General features: G+C 46.9%; 1 protein-coding gene across 1 annotated transcript in view; it reads right to left on the bottom strand.

The window, feature by feature from the left end:
• The window catches only part of LOC311237765 (uncharacterized protein), a 66,319-nt gene extending 49,949 nt beyond the window's left edge, over positions 1-16,370 (bottom strand). The window contains exon 1 of the mRNA XM_084325745.1: positions 16,288-16,370. The gene's annotated coding sequence lies outside the window, so the exon portion shown is untranslated. The remainder of the gene's footprint in view (positions 1-16,287) is intronic.
• Positions 16,371-16,833: the final 463 nt, after the last annotated feature.

The raw sequence follows: 16,833 nt of genomic DNA, 5'->3' as shown, positions 1-16,833 counted from the left end.
TGCAGCTACTACAGGCAATCAACGATGAGGAGGAAGCGCCAAAGCCGTATATAATAGAATAGCCCTGTGGTGCGTAGGCACGAGAGCGCAACTCAAAACTACCTGTTATAATAAATGTATTCATGTTTAACTTGTCCCCGTGTCCAGTCCTTTGACTAGCCCCACCCGTTCATTGTAAACAATGATGCATGTAATTGTATTAACGTTATTGTGTGTTGTAGCTATGCTATACATTGTATTTCGTTTGTTAGCTATTTAGCTAATGTTGATAGCATTGAATAACATCAACGCCAGATCTTTAATCTTTATTTAGCAGTCCAGTTTCTCCGGGCAGTAGCGAGTAACTACTTGGGTCTAAAAATAGCTACACTACAAAGAACGCTACTTGGTTAAAAGGAGCAACGCTATTGAGAAATGTAGTTAAGCTATGTAGTAGGGCTGGGCGATATGGCCTAAATATGATATCACGATATTTTCTGACCTTTCGGCGATACACGATACACATCACGATGTTTTTCTTTTTTTCCCCAAACAATTCATTATGAGGCTTACCAAGAATGTATTTGAGTTTGCAAGCTAACATTAAAGACAAAATAAAATACCCATGCATTTAGCATTTTTATATTATATATTAGATTTAGATTATTGGATTAGATTATATATTGCATATATTTAGCAATGAGATATTATATGATTTAGATATGAAATATGATTAATTGAAAATGGGGGACCCTGATGTAAACAAGACGAAAGTCTTTCTCTGGTCTGCATCCCCTTAACAATTGTATGTATTGAGCTGTACTGTACCCATTCTGCAATATGTTAATAAAGTTTTAAATCAATCAATCAATAGCATTTTAGCATTTTTATGAAACTACTGTATATTTGTATGTCTCTAAATGTTTTGATGAATTGAAAATGGAGGACCCTTATGTAAAAAAGCCGAAAGTCTTTTTCTGGTCTTCATCCTCCAGTCAGTCCACTGTTGTTGTATTGAGCTGTACTGTATTGTACCCATTCTGCAATCGTTAATAACGTTTTCATTCATTCAATCGTTCAGCCGGCAACAGAATAATTTTGATTGACAGTCGAGTCTGCCAATTACGTCACACCGCTTGCACCCGCCCTGCTGTTCTTAGCACCAATCGGCAAGCGCTATGCGTTTTTTACTTTCCGCTCTGTCCGCCATTGATTTTGACGAGAGCTCAGCTCAACGACAACAACAACAGCTCCCCGCGGCCGACGAGTGATTACCAGCGCACCGCAGCATGACTTAAACGAGGCATAATGATTTTACTGCAACGGATGTTATAATAAAAGCCTTTCCATACATCTGTCTGATTGAAAACTTTATTAACAGACCGCAGAATGGGCACGCACAACTCAGCACGGGCTGAGATATGAACAGTAATGTTTGCTATCTATGTCGTCATCGGACGTTGCTATGTTTGGGTAAATACGCTTGTAACTGAGGGGTACAATTCCCTGACTGTATTGAGAGTATGGTATTATTAAACCACTACTTAGTTATGTACTTTAATTACTGGCCATACAGTACATGATATATCTGGTGAACACCCACACAAGAATACGGCAATGACAAAGAAAGTTCTAGTTAGAGGTAGAGCTGCCGCGGTATTGATGTTTTCCTTACCGCACAAATTTGCAAAATATTTCCTACCGCCGCGGTTATTACCGCACGCACAAAAAATTTTTAAAAAAAAAGTTTGAATGCATTTTTTTTTTAGTAGTAGTCTACTCTTTATAGCATATAGCCTGCCTCTAGTCTAAATGTCTATCTTTAGAGGATGACTTTGCAGCATGAATATTGTTTGGGATTCGGCAAGCACGCATTAGTTATTGAAAGTGAAACACGGATTCGAAGTTTCCCCTCTGGTCGTGCGCAGTTCACTCGGTGTCGCGGGCAGGGGTGGTTACCCCTAACCCCCCCGACCCTCTTATTATTATTACTATAAAGTTACTACTTTATAATAAAGGCATTCGTTTTGTGGCATTAACATTATATAGTTATACGTTTAATAACATCAGCGTATTTGCCGAACCATAGCAAGGCAAGCAATACTCTATTCATATCTCAGTTCCTTTCTTTGCTCAGAGCGTGCTGAGTTGTCCCATTCTGCGGTCTGTTAATAAAGTTTTCAATCAGACAAGTGTATAGAACGAAGGGCTTTTATTATAACATTCGTTGCAGACAGTAAAATCATTATGTCTCGTTTAGTACTCCTGAGGAGCGATGGTAGTCCACTCCGGCGGAGAGTTAAAGCTAACTTTATTAGCCGTGTTGTGATGAGCTGACATTCAGGAAGTAAAAACCTAATACGCGCTTGCCGATTGGTGGTAACACACTGCATGACGCTACAACGTGTGACGCGTCTCTCTTCTGACCAATCAGTGGTCTGAAATGTTTCATGTGACTTTTCTGGTACCCAATAGGGTCGCTTGGAACCTCGATAGAGGAGTAGGGTATATCTGCAGAGCCGCAAGCCCAACGAGAGGAGGGTAATTTATTATTATTATTATAAAAAAAACAGCGGTGACGCGGTATTCACCCTACTCTGCTGTGGCCGTGATGTAACAGCGATACCGCGGTAATGCGGTAATCGCGGCAGCTCTAGTTAGAGGTATTTATTATTATTAGAGCAGCAACAGTAGGTTACAGATTGAGAATTATACTTGCGCTTGTAAGGCGAAGAACACTTAAAGTAAGTCAAGAGCGTAAGTCCATGAGAATAGTAAGATGGGTATAACTGACGCCACCTGTAGCATAGCAATTACGTAAGGCACACTAGTAGTCAGCTGGAGACACTGGGGGGTTCCCTCCGGTTGTAAGCCGGCAGGGTAGAGGAATGTTCGGGTGCAAAGTCTGGGTCAACGAAGAATAAAGAAGCTCCAGCTACGGGAGTCGGTACATGTACTTCCTTGATCGGCAGACAAAGCAACAGCTATAATCCAGTATGCTCGACAGCATGGATGAAAGCTAGCCAGCCTCTGGTCCTAGAGGCGGGCTCGAGGGATGCTCCTCACGGGGGTAGATTCCACACGATAGTGGGGTAGACGGTTCTCTGCTCCAGCAGTCACGGTACCAAAGCAATATAATCCAACCAGAAAATGGTTCTGCATTCTCCTGTGCACTATCCTTCACATTTAACTAGGTCGAACTTGACGTTATTTCACTAAACTCTGACACTTTTACTATCTTATTCGCACATGTTATAAGTGCTCTATTTAGATGCAAAGTTGCTCACTTCACTTGGTCGTTGACTCGTGGTGAAGGCTTTACTAGTAATGAACGAACTGCTGCTGTTTCCACCTGCGCCGTATTTATACGTAAGGTGAATTATCTAGTGCCAACCTCAGTTCTGTCTCGTATTACTGCGCAAACCTGGACATGTTGAGACATGCCTTGGCGTTGCCTTTGAACTTGCCATTGGTGGTATGGTCGTTGGCGCCTAGGGGTCGCTGTCCAATAGGAGAGCGAATATTATGGTCTGGTTTGTACCCAGGTAAAGGGATATTCCGTGTATATATACAAAGAATATACAAGGGATATCAAACGATATACAAATATTATACAAGGGATCTCAAGCAGTAAATATATATATTCGGTTTAATCTGACCCTTTGTAACAGCCGCCTCCTAATTAGTCCGCACCTAATTAGATAAAGCAAAGACAGATTAATCGTCTTGTCAACTACTCAATGTCTGTTGTGGGGAGTAGGGCAATCTACAAAGTCAATGGGTCATGATCGTCATCAAGGGAGTCAGGGAGCCTTGGCAACTCTATCAGCCTCGCCACGGGTCGGGTATAGGTCCGTCCCTGGACAATAACTTCTGCCGCTCTGACCTTTCCGTCGGCACCAGTGATCACTTTGCTTACGCGGCCGGCCGGCCACGCAGCTCGGGGTAGTGACTGGTCTATGATCATAACGATTGTGTCCACTTTTAAGTTGTCCCTGTCCTTGACCCGCTTCTGACGGGCTGGTAGGGAGCTTAGGAGGAAGCGGGCCTGAGACTGGTTGATCTGTGCTTGGCTGTGTCTCCACATCCTCCGTCTGTTCCTATTGTTCGGTCTGTACCCCATCTGAGGAGGGGCCGGTTCCGGCCGCTCCATCAAGAAGTCGGTTGGGGTGCTGGGTTCGAGGTCAGCTACGTCGCTTGAAGCGCAGCTGAGGGGGGTGGAGTTCGGAACTCCCTCTTCTTTGGTCCACTGTTCTCTCACAGGCCTCTCGTCTAATGTCAATAGCCTCTCAACGGGCTGTACGAGAGAGTGGCCTGTGTCGCTCACCTTTGTGTGCAGGCAGCGTGTAGACGTGGGTTGACTGTCAAGTCCGTAGAGGGGGCCCTGGAGTCGGGTCTGAACCGCGACTGGGCATCCTTTGGGTCCGATGTGGGCCGCCTCAATTGGGAGAATGAGGTCCGCGTGGTCGGAGCCTATTAGCAGGGTCGGTGTGGCGCCGTCGATGAGCGGTATAGGTAGTTGACGTAGGTGCACGTACTTCGCCATCAGCTGTGGGATGGGGTAGGTGTACTGTGACAGGCCTATGTCGTGGCTGGTGAAGACGTTGGTGATGCTATACTGCTTCTCGGGCTGGTCCACCGCTGCTATCTTGAAGGAGACATTTTCACCCTTTATGGTCTTCTGGTCTCTTCTAATGGTACGGATTGTCATTGTTCCTTTGGCACCCCGCAGGCCCAGCTGGGCTGCGGCGGAAGCGAGGAGGAGAGTCTTTTCAGACCCATCGTCTAGGACGGCGTAAGTGTCCAGGACCTTGTCCTCGTAGCTCAGGAGCACTCTGACCACTTTGATGAGCACTCGGGGGGTCCCGCTATGCTGGTCTATGTGGAGCACTCCTGTTGGTGGGTTGCCTTGGATCTTCTGGAGTGGTGCCGACTCGCGGTCGTCCGAGTAGCACCGTGACTCCCAGTGTCTGCTGTAGCAGTCGGTACACCAGGGTGCGGTCTGGTGGATCTTCGGTACTGGTGCCACCGCCTCGGCCTGATACATCACCGTGACGGGCCCACTTTGTTGTCCTGGCGGACGCTTGTTGATGTCATGCAGGACCTCCAAGTGGGCGCCGTCGCACTTGCTGCATTTCTTCTTTAAACGGCACTCAGCTGCCATATGGCTGCGCGCGCAGTGGAAGCAGCGGCGGTTGGCTTTGATCCACTGACTCACCTCGTCCGTGGTCAGCTTCTTGAAAGTGTCACATTGATACAGCCGATGTTCCTGTTCACAGTACTGGCATTCAATCTTCCACTCCCCTTTGGTCGGGGGGTTGCTGTGGTTCTCGTGCTGCGGCACTGACTCGGCCTGGTGCATAACAGTCACTGACCGGTGGTTATCATTAGATCTCCGAGGTCCATCTCTTGGGCTTGGTCCACTCCACACGAACGTATCCAGTCGTAGGCTGCTGACTTCTCTCGCGAGGAAGTCGGCCAGGTCTAGGAGGGATGGCTCGGGACCGTCGGGATCACGGTGGTCTCTCTGCCGCCGAAAGCGCTCTTGGCGGGCTGGAGGGAGCTTCTCTAGTATTCGTTCCACATTAGAGTTAGCATATAGTTCATGTATCCCTTTTTCCTTTTGGGACCCCAGCATCCCTACCAGGGATTGTACCTTGATAGAGAGGTCATCCAATGCTCTATTGTCTTTGGCTGGGGGGAGGCGGTCGATATCTCGTATTTCTTGTATCACGTAGTCCCATATGCGTCCATAACGCTGGTCGAGGGCCACTAGAGCCGCGGAGTATGGGTTGCTTGAGTTGGAATATGCCAGCGCTATATTATGCGCTCTGGGCACCTTGAGGTGCTTGAGGAGGATGGCATATTTGTACGACTCATCGGGGACGTCGGACATCATAGTCTCCAAGCACATCCGTAATTCCGTGTACTGTGCTCTGTCCTCGCGTGTAAAGTCTGGGAACGTCGGTGTGCCAAGGTACGATGCCATGGATGGCTGGCACATTGGTGAGCGTAGGGGAAGGGGCCTCCTGGGCGCGTCTCCCCGTACGTGTTGTCGTGGGTTGGTACTTGGTGGGTACCAGGGGCCGGGTACCCAGGTGCTGTTCCTCGGTGCCGACTGTACGTCAAACTCACCCGTGAGTTGGGTCGGAGGTTTGTAGTGCAGTGACTCGGGGCTGACGTCGGGGCTGTACTGGGCCTCCTGGTCCAGAGTACGTTGCTGCTGGTCGGGGCTGTACTGGGCCTCCTGGTCCAGAGTACGTTGCTGCTGGTCGGCTTGACATTCCTCCTCTTCCTCTTCCTCTGCTAGGTCCTGGAGTCTTCTAGTCAGTCTCTCGGCTACGTAGGCCGGTTCTTCCCGGTGGCTGGGTCTCGTGTGGACCGGTCGGGGAGGGGGGTTGGAGACGTAGACAGTAGGGATGTCCCGATCCGATCACGTGATCGGGATCGGCGTCGATCACGTGCTTTTCAGAGGATCGGGAAAAAATTATAATAAAAATCGGCAGTCAAAAAAAGAAAAATTTTATTCAACAAACATGACCATGTCCACGTCTTAAACTCATACGGAGGCCTTAGTTTTGGTTTTAAATTACATATAATATATCATCATTAATGTATTTATTGTCACACAGAGCAGAATAATTGTCCACAACAAACACATTCCCCTTTAATTTACACAGCTGCAACAAACACATCCCTTTAATTTAGACTGGCTACACGCTCCACATCACAACAACAGACTCAAGGAAGCATGCCACGAGCTAACGCTAACGCTAACACTAACGCTAACACTAACGCTAACGCTACTCTCTGCTATGTTGTGGAGACTCAGGGAAGCATGCCACGAGCTAACGCTAACGCTACTCTCTGCTATGTTGTGGAGACTCAGTGAAGCATGCCGCGAGCTAACACTAACACTAACGCTAACGCTAACGCTACTCTCTGCTATGTTGTGGAGACTCAGTGAAGCATGCCGCGAGCTAACACGGTTAATATCCACTGACTTGAGCAGCTAGACTTAATGTCAGAGGTTTGGAACTAAGCATTTTAAAATAGAAAGTCAAGCCAGTTGCAATGTTTGCAAGGAGGACAGGCTGGAGGCGAAGTTTTCAGACTAACTTTTCACCTGGAGGCAGGGAGCGAAATTAACTTTTTGACTCACCGGCCAGTGGCGGGTAGATGGGAAGAGTCTACCCACCAAGCATATTTCTTACCTGCCAACATTTTTTTGATTAAAAAAAAATATATATATATTTTATATAAAAAAATTTTTTTTAAATAAAATATATATTATATAATCATACATGTAGTTGTATTATCTGCGAGACATCGCCACCATGCAATAAGTCAAAATGCTTGCTATCTGCAAACAGCTCCACTGTCTGTGTGTATACTTGAGTAGCCTCCAGCTCCAGCAAGGATTCTCCGGCCCTGCAGCTAGACCCTATATTCAGCTAGACCCTACATTCAGCATGCAAGGATTCTCCGGCGATGCAGCTGGACCTATTTATAACGTTACCGTTCTTTTGTCAAATCACATTCAACATGCCCTCAGCTAGAATACGCATTCAATCAATGTTATAAGACATTGATATCAGGAGCTATCTGTAGCTACTGCTAGCCCGGTAGATAACGTTAAGACAATTTAGTTTACTGGGACAGATGGATCAACGTGAGCTAGCTAAGCTAGCTAACGAGGGAACGGAGGTATTATGCACTCGAGTAGACTATTGCTGGAGCATTTGTTGATATCAGCAGCTATCAGTAGCTAGCCAGCTAGATACCGTTAGACAATGCCTCGTCATGTATTAAACTAAAAGTGAATAGTTGACTGGGTCATTGTTTAAACAGTAACGTTAGCTCTTGGAGGTCCGATATAGACTAGAGCAGATGGAAGTAAACAAGCCAAATGATAGCTTCCGATTGGTCATTTGCTTTTTTTCTCATGAAACCAGTCACGTCACTCTACTGTGATTGGACCGTTGACTTGAGTGCGATGTGGGACTTGTAGTTTAACGATCTCGCAGCGGAGAAAAAAAAGACGAGCGGCTATAATCTGTACTCGCACAAGAGTATCGTTATGAACTACACGTCTACACGCCACACGGCGGGCAGCCCTCTAAGTGTCATGCGCCAAAGGTAAAAACAGACCGCCCCTGGCGGGCGGCGGGCTTTAGTTTCGGTCCCTGCCTGGAGGATAACGTGACTGAGGATTATCGTCGGCGTTTCAGACAAGAATGGACCATTACGTAAGTCGAACACTGAATGTATACTAATGTGCAAACATATATTGAAACTTTTAATATTTCTCATATGAAGCAGAAGCACATTTCTCAGGGTGAATGTAATAACAAAAGCCTCCGAGCTCGCGCCCCGGACTATAGGCAACAGAGGGGCTTGTCTCGCTCCGCCAGTTTCTGACAAAAATGCGTCAAAATTGATTACTAATGTGAAAGATCGGATCGGAAACGATCGGATCGATAGATATTTAAAATCACATGATCGGGATCGGATCGGAAGCAAAAAAAAGGCGATCGGGACATCCCTAGTAGACAGGATCCTCTTGTTGGCCGGGTCCCGGGTCGCTTCGTCGGGTAGGGGAAGGTGCCCTAGACCCTTGTCGTGATGATCTCCGGGAGCTCCGTGCGGAGCGAGGGGGTGTCGCCATGGCAATAAATTGTTCTATCATCTGCGCCTGCAGCCGGTCGCGCTCTGCTTCGCGCTGGGCATGGGCGGCGTCGCGCTCTGCATTGGCGACGTCGCGCTGTGCTTCGCGCTGGGTATTGGCGGTGTCGCGCTGTGCATTGGCGGCGTCGCGCTGTGCATTGGCGCTGGCATGGGCGGCGTCGCGCTGTGCATTGGCGGCGGCGCGCTGTGCATCGGCGTTGGCATGGGCGGCGTCGCGCTGTGCATTGGCGGCGTCGCGCTGTGCTTCGCGCTGGGTATTGGCGGTGTCGCGCTGTGCATTGGCGGCGTCGCGCTGTGCATTGGCGCTGGCATGGGCGGCGTCGCGCTGTGCATTGGCGGCGGCGCGCTGTGCATCGGCGTTGGCATGGGCGGCGTCGCGCTCTGCATTAGCGGCGTCGCGCTGTGCTTCGCGCTGGGTATTGGCGGTGTCGCGCTCTGCATTGGCGGTGTCGCGCTGTGCATTGGCGCTGGCATGGGCGGCGTCGCGCTGTGCATTGGCGGCGGCGCGCTGTGCATCGGCGTTGGCATGGGCGGCGGCGCGCTGTGCATCGGCGCGGCCTCTTTCAATGTTCTCTTCCGTCTGAAGGCGTCTGGTCTCCAGTCTTATGCGGTCGTCTTCACTCCTTTGTTGCGCCTGGAAGCGCTCTCGCTCGGTTGCAGCGTGTTCGCGCTCACTAAGGGCTTGCGCTTGGAGTTGCGCGTGAAGGCGCTCTCGTTGGTCTGCAGATTGTTCGCGCTCGCTCGTCTGTTGAGCCTGGAGGCGCTCTCTTTCCATGGTAGAGTGTACTGTTCGCGCTCACTAAGCGTTAGGGGTGGACGGTATAAACGGTATACGGTATAAACGGTATGAATTTGCTCTACGGTATGGATTTTGACTATACCGTGTAACGGTAGTGCAGCTCTAAAATAGCAATGACGTCATGTAACCACAGCGCGACTATTTCAATCGCATTTGCCCCTAAAAATAGATCGAATTAGTCATAGATATGTGCAAACTGGAAAAAGTTATTTAGGAGGCTTCGCGCAGTGGGCGCACTGGGCGTGTCAACACGCAATTGTCATTTCATAATAAACACATATCACCACAGCGCACAGCAAGTTTCAATTTCAGTTCCTGGCATTTTTAACCAGTGGAGAAAGGTAAGAGATCTTACCTATCATTTTTCTTATATGAATTATTCTACGTTAATAAAACATACCTGGTGATCAACTACAGTTTGCTGTAAACATTATGATATGTGTGTAGTGTTATGATAACGATGGGAGGACGGCTGCAGCAGTGGATTTGCGAAATAGCATGCAGCTGCAGAGCCGCAGAGCCAGTGGCTCTTTCAGGTCTGGTCACAGGTCCGCTCAACAGCGCCCCCCCACCAAACGGCTGAACGACCTGAAAGAGCCACTGGCTCTGCGGCTCTGCAGCTACATATGCTTCTAGCAAAATCCAGCCCCGCTGTTTGCAATGGGAGCAGCACGGAGTCTCGACTCGGGACTTATTTTATTTGGAATATAATGACTTTATACGCAAAAGTAGCCTAGTTTTAAGTTAAAATATTATAAATCTACATGCCTTGAGGATGTCATTCTTTATATAGCCTGCCTATCAGGCAAAAAAAATTATTCTAACGGAAACACTGATACCGTGATATATACCGTTACCGTCTATGCTTCAAATTATACCGTGATATAAATTTTAGACCATACCGTCCACCCCTACTAAGCGTCTGTGCTTGAAGTCGATCGCGTTCAGTGGAGGCTGCCAGGGTGGCGATGAATGCCTGCGCCAGCATCTGGTCCGCTTCGCTGGGGGATGACGCCGACGGAGGTGATCGGCTTCTGACAGGGCTTGTTGGAGATCTGTTCTCCTGGCGCGCTCCGAGGTCCATCTCCTGGGCGTGCTTCTCTTCTCTTGGTTGTGTGTCGGGTTCTGTCCCCGGAGCGCTTTCTTTATCCTGGAGCTCTCCGGGGACTCTCCCGGTGACGTTGTCTGGAGGTATAGTCTGGTCATGTCCCACCTGGTCCCCCCCGTGAGCTGAGTCAGTTTGGTCTGAATCCACTGGGGTCTCTACTGGCAGGGTCGCCTGGTCGGTAGGATTTGACATGCTTTGACTATCCGCTTTATCCGCATTTAACGTCCGTTTAAAGCTAGGTATTAGACTGACAGCGTATTCCTCTAGATAGGGAGGTGGCTGACGTCTGCGCTGCGGGCGTTCTAGCTTGGGAGAGCCGCTTGGGGAGTGTTCACCGCTGGCCATGGTTAATATCAATATTATATTAGATATTACACTGATACCCTCCGGCTCGAAGGACCAATTGTAACTGAGGGGTACAATTCCCTGACTGTATTGAGAGTATGGTATTATTAAACCACTACTTAGTTATGTACTTTAATTACTGGCCATACAGTACATGATATATCTGGTGAACACCCACACAAGAATACGGCAATGACAAAGAAAGTTCTAGTTAGAGGTATTTATTATTATTAGAGTAGCAACGGTAGGTTACAGATTGAGAATTATACTTGCGCTTGTAAAGCGAAGAACACTTAAAGTAAGTCAAGAGCGTAAGTCCATGAGAATAGTAAGATGGGTATAACTGACGCCACCTGTAGCATAGCAATTACGTAAGGCACACCAGGGTTTCCGTTAGAATTTTTTTTTGCAGGTCTGAGTGTCCGGTAGATTTCAATCTACCGGACAAATGGGATAAATTCCGGTCAGAGTTTATTGAGCTTAAAAACAATTGATATGCCTATATAAAGAATGACATCATCAAGGCATTTATAATATTTTAACTTAAAACTAGGCTACTTTTGCGTATATACAGTCATTAATATATTCCAAATAAAATAAGTCCCTCGAGACTTCGTGCTGCTGCCGACTTGAGGTGTCGGTGGGCAGTCTGCCCGACCTTAATAAACAGCAGTCTGTTATAATCACATTTTTATGAGCTAACGAATTCCGTTATATTGGACATTTATATTAATTATATCAAGCGAAGAACTGAACATTATCGTGGGTTTGCGTGATTTATATCTCCACCTCCCAACGACTTGGTGCTGGTCATAATGTCCGGTGAAAATAATTCCCTCTAAACACAATTAGATTATTTGAATTGTATTAAAATAGGCTAAAATTAAATAGCCTATGCGATGAACGAAACAAACAATCATTAAGCAGCCGGTCTAATAATGACATTGTCTTGTCAGCGCGAGCTGGCTGCTGATATATTTACGTGAAGCATGGAGCAGCAGTGTTTTTAGGTCCGGTCTGGAAACCGCTCAGCAGCGCCCCCACCCAACAGCTGAATTGCTAATGGCTGAATTGGAGTACTGCACCCTGCCGGCCGGCAGATGGATGCTTCTCGCAAATATATCAGCAGCCAGCTCGCGCTGACAAGACAATGTCATTATTAGACCGGCTGCTTAATGATTGTTTGTTTCGTTCATCGCATAGGCTATTTAATTTTAGCCTATTTTAATACAATTCAAATAATCTAATTGTGTTTAGAGGGAATTATTTTCACCGGACATTATGACCGGAGAGATTAAATATGTCGGACTTCAACAGATTTTGCCGGTCAAAAACCGGTAATTACCGGCTAACGGAAACGCTGAGGCACACTAGTAGTCAGCTGGAGACACTGGGGGGTTCCCTCCGGTTGTAAGCCGGCAGGGTAGAGGAATGTTCGGGTGCAAAGTCTGGGTCAACGAAGAATAAAGAAGCTCCAGCTACGGGAGTCGGTACATGTACTTCCTTGATCGGCAGACAAAGCAACAGCTATAATCCAGTATGCTCGACAGCATGGATGAAAGCTAGCCAGCCTCTGGTCCTATAGGCGGGCTCGAGGGATGCTCCTCACGGGGGTAGATCCCACACGATAGTGGGGTAGACGGTTCTCTGCTCCAGCAGTCACGGTACCAAAGCAATATAATCCAACCAGAAAATGGTTCTGCATTCGCCGGTGTAGATTCTCCTGTGCACTATCCTTCACATTTAACTAGGTCGAACTTGACGTTATTTCACTAAACTCTGACACTTTTACTATCTTATTCGCACATGTTATAAGTGCTCTATTTAGATGCAAAGTTGCTCACTTCACTTGGTCGTTGACTCGTGGTGAAGGCTTTACTAGTAATGAACGAACTGCTGCTGTTTCCACCTGCGCCGTATTTATACGTAAGGTGAATTATCTAGTGCCAACCTCAGTTCTGTCTCGTATTACTGCGCAAACCTGGACATGTTGAGACATGCCTTGGCGTTGCCTTTGAACTTGCCATTGGTGGTATGGTCGTTGGCGCCTAGGGGTCGCTGTCCAATAGGAGAGCGAATATTATGGTCTGGTTTGTACCCAGGTAAAGGGATATTCCGTGTATATATACAAAGAATATACAAGGGATATCAAACGATATACAAATATTATACAAGGGATCTCAAGCAGTAAATATATATATTCGGTTTAATCTGACCCTTTGTAACAACGCTGATGTTATTGAACGTGTAACTATATAACGTTAATGCCACAAAACGAATGCCTTTGTTAATAATAAATAGTAACTTTGATGCAGTAGTGTGTGTGTGGGGGCGACGTTGTTCAAACGTTTGAACGGGTGTGAACCAGATTGACGCGGCACAATCCTCTTGGGCAAAACATCACGATATCCACGATACGTTAAAAAAGTGTATCGTTAATGAACTGTACCCGATATTTATATAATATCGTCATATCGCCCAGCCCTACTATGTAGCGTTGCTACTGCCCCACGGAGCTTGCATGCTGTACTCTGTAGTAACGCCAGCGGCCCCCCACACGGAGAGTGACTGACAAGAGGTACTGGTTCCGCCTCATTAAAACAACCACGCAAATAGCAATTAATCGCGCCCGTCAAAATCATTGCATTCATTTTAATTATCGCGCCGATTCATTGATTATCGCGGCAGGCCTACCCAGGCTTTTGCCGTGAAGTTGAGAAAGTGTGTGGTGATACTTTGGACGAATAGTGTGATAGTGTCCAGACCTGTGTGCAGTGCAGCACCTTCCCTCACATGTGTAGTGTTTTAGGGGCAGGGCAAGTAGGTGGGGGGGAGGAGGTTGACCTATAGTGCAGGGAGCGTCTCCGTTCTTAACTACCCTAGGCCTAAGGGCATGGTATTTTTAGTTAGTCTAGTAAATTGCTATTTAAATAAACTCATGAATTCATGTGCTATATATCATATTTTGTAATAAAGTGTTACCTATTGTATCTCAAACATTCTCTCCTTGTCTTGCTTGTGGTCTTGGGGAAATCTGGTATGGGATGATCAGCTGAGCTCTTTGGGAAAGTACACCTGTGCGCTTGCACCTCCTAGCTGTAGACTGGGGTACTTTATTGGGGTTCTGGTGACACAGTCACAAATGTGCCTATTGTATTTGTGTTATTTAGTTGCAGTGCCATTTAAAGCGACTCTTCCCTTCGTTTCCAGCGTCTCGCCCCCTCTGCCTCCCTGTAGATCTCAGCAGGACACTGTTGAGACTACAGCAAGGTCAAGACCAAACATAAAACTGAGAGAGAGAGAAATAGAGAGAGAGAAATAGAGAGAGAGAGAAATAGAAAGAGAGAGAGAGAGAGAGAAATAGAGAGAGAGAGAAATAGAGAGAGAGAGAGAGAGAGAGAGAGAGAGAGAGAGAGAGAGAGAGAGAGAGAGAGAGAGAGAGAGAAAAAAGTAATGGAAAAAATAGTCTACGAACAGGTTGAAAAGTACCTAGCGGAAAAAAATCTAATCTACGAATTCCAATCTGGCTTCAGAACATCCCACTCCACTGACACATGTCTTCTCTATTTGAACGACCACATCAAACAAGAGGTGGACGTGGGCAAATACTGCAGCATGGTCATGCTGGACCTACAAAAGGCCTTCGACACTGTCAATCACTCCATTCTGATTGACAAGCTAAAAACAATTGGTTTTGATAGTCTATCAGTGAGCTGGATGCAATCCTACCTTGAGGGGAGGGAACAGATGGTGGAGGGAAACGGTACTCTATCCCCCCCCCCCCCCCCCCCCCCCTCACAGTGAGCTGTGGTGTTCCACAAGGAAGCATACTAGGACCGCTACTGTTCCTAATCTATGCAAATTACATGTCGTCGTCAGCTTGTTACTGCAACTTGTTCTTGTTCGCAGACGACTCAGCCCTGCTGGTCTCTGACAAGAACAAGTTACAGGTTGAAAAAACCCTCAGCTCAGAACTTGGCAGAATCTGCCCCTGGCTCGCTGATAACAAACTAGCATTACACCTGGGTAAAACAGAGTCCATTCTCTTCGGATCAAATAAAAAACTCAGCAAGACCGACGGCTTCTCAGTTACAGTGGGTGACAATATTGTCACAAGGAAAGATGAAATTACACACCTAGGTTCCATCCTAGAGGCAAATCTTTCATGTGACAAAATGGCATCCAAGGTAATAAAAAAAGTCAACCAACGAACTGGATTCTTGTACCGGATCTCCTCTCTGGTAAACAAGAATACCCTGAAGACTCTGGCAGGAGCAGTCATTCAAGGCTACTACGACTATGCTTGCACCTCATGGTACCAAAGCACCTCAAAGGCGCTAAAAACAAAATTACAAACATCTCAAAACAAACCAGTCAGACTACTGCTTGACCTTACTCCTAGAACCCACCTCACCCCTGCCCACTTTGACAACCTAGGATGGTTTAGAGTAGACAACAGAGTACAGCAACTTGCAATGGGCCTGGTCTACAAGATACACTACACGACCAAGGTACCCATGTACATGTCAAAAAACGTCCCAAAGGTCAGTGAATACCACGATCACAACACCAGAGGGAGCTCCACAAATCATGTTAAACCCAGACTCGGCTCAAACAAGGGACTAAACACGTTTCACAATTATGCCACATCAATGTGGAACGCCCTGCCCAAAGCTGTAAAGGAATGTGAATCACTATCCACTTTCAAACCCACTCTCAAAGAACACCTACAGGAGACTGCAATTCGAAACTGGCCCCTGTAAATGTCCTAACCCAACCCCCTCCAATGTACAGTAAATGACCAAGTATGGTTGTCAATATTCCAATGTACAGTTTTGCTTGTACAGTTGTAGTGTCCCCCACCCACCCCTCCTACCCAAAGTTTTCAATCAATCAATCAAACCCAATTCAGCTTTATGACCCAATTCATTGGGGATGAATGTCAACAAGATGGCGCCGCGCTGTGCGCCTCGTTGTGCTCCGTCCAGATTGTGTTGATTTGGTTCATGTTTACTGTATGAAGCCCAACCTCAGGAGGCTCATACAGAACCAAGCATTTCACTGTAATCTACTTGTACCGTATGTGATAATAAAACAAAACTTGAAGCTACAGGCCTACAGCTACGATCGAGCTAACAGCGGGAGCTCCCGGTATCGGGAGAAATGTAACATTTCATTGTGAACAGAATCACGTCGCTGCAGATGCTCGCAGTTAGTTGCCATGGAGACGGTAAAGTACAAACATGGAAAACATTTGGCATTTTCTACAATTCAACTGGGATTGTACAACGTCAAGGCTCCTTTCGAGCCGCTTCTGCAAGGAGGAGCAATAAGAGGAAACAATGTTTACATACATGTTTGTACTTACAGATGTTGTGGTGTCCAGTCTGCTGTCTGGTTCCACAAGAAGAAGGTTTTGATCCAGATGTTTGAGTAGAAAGCCTTGGTCCAGTAGAGTTCCGTCACAGAGAGTCTTTACACTAGAAACACACAAAGCGTGTGTCAGTCATTCAGGAAGATGTTGTGGAGCGGATCGAGGGCGAGGTTACTTTCAGAGATGAGAGAGAAAACACGCGAGAGCAGCCGGGGAGGAGTCAGGAACGTGGAGAAAACACGCGAGAGCACGCGGGGAGCTTGTATAGACCATAGATATATATAGAACACTAGATAGCTTAAGGCGGAGTCACCAGCGTCGCTGAACCGCCGCCATCTTGCTCCAGTCAGCCTTGAGTGAGGGTGAGTGAGCTGCACAGACAAAAATACTCATAACTCGCTGAAATATTGACGGATTTACAAACGGTTTGGTTTATTACAAGCATTGTTAACGTGGCTATGATTCGAGCGGTTTGTAAAAAAAAAAAAAACGGCCTTTAAGTAATAAAGTAGACATTAATGTTATAAGTAGCTGAGCTGC

This window comes from Notolepis coatsorum (assembly GCF_963971535.1).
Source record: "Notolepis coatsorum genome assembly, chromosome: 12".
NCBI lineage: Eukaryota > Metazoa > Chordata > Actinopteri > Aulopiformes > Paralepididae > Notolepis > Notolepis coatsorum.
Note: the sequence above shows the minus strand (reverse complement) of the source record. Positions and strands in the feature narration are given on the sequence as shown.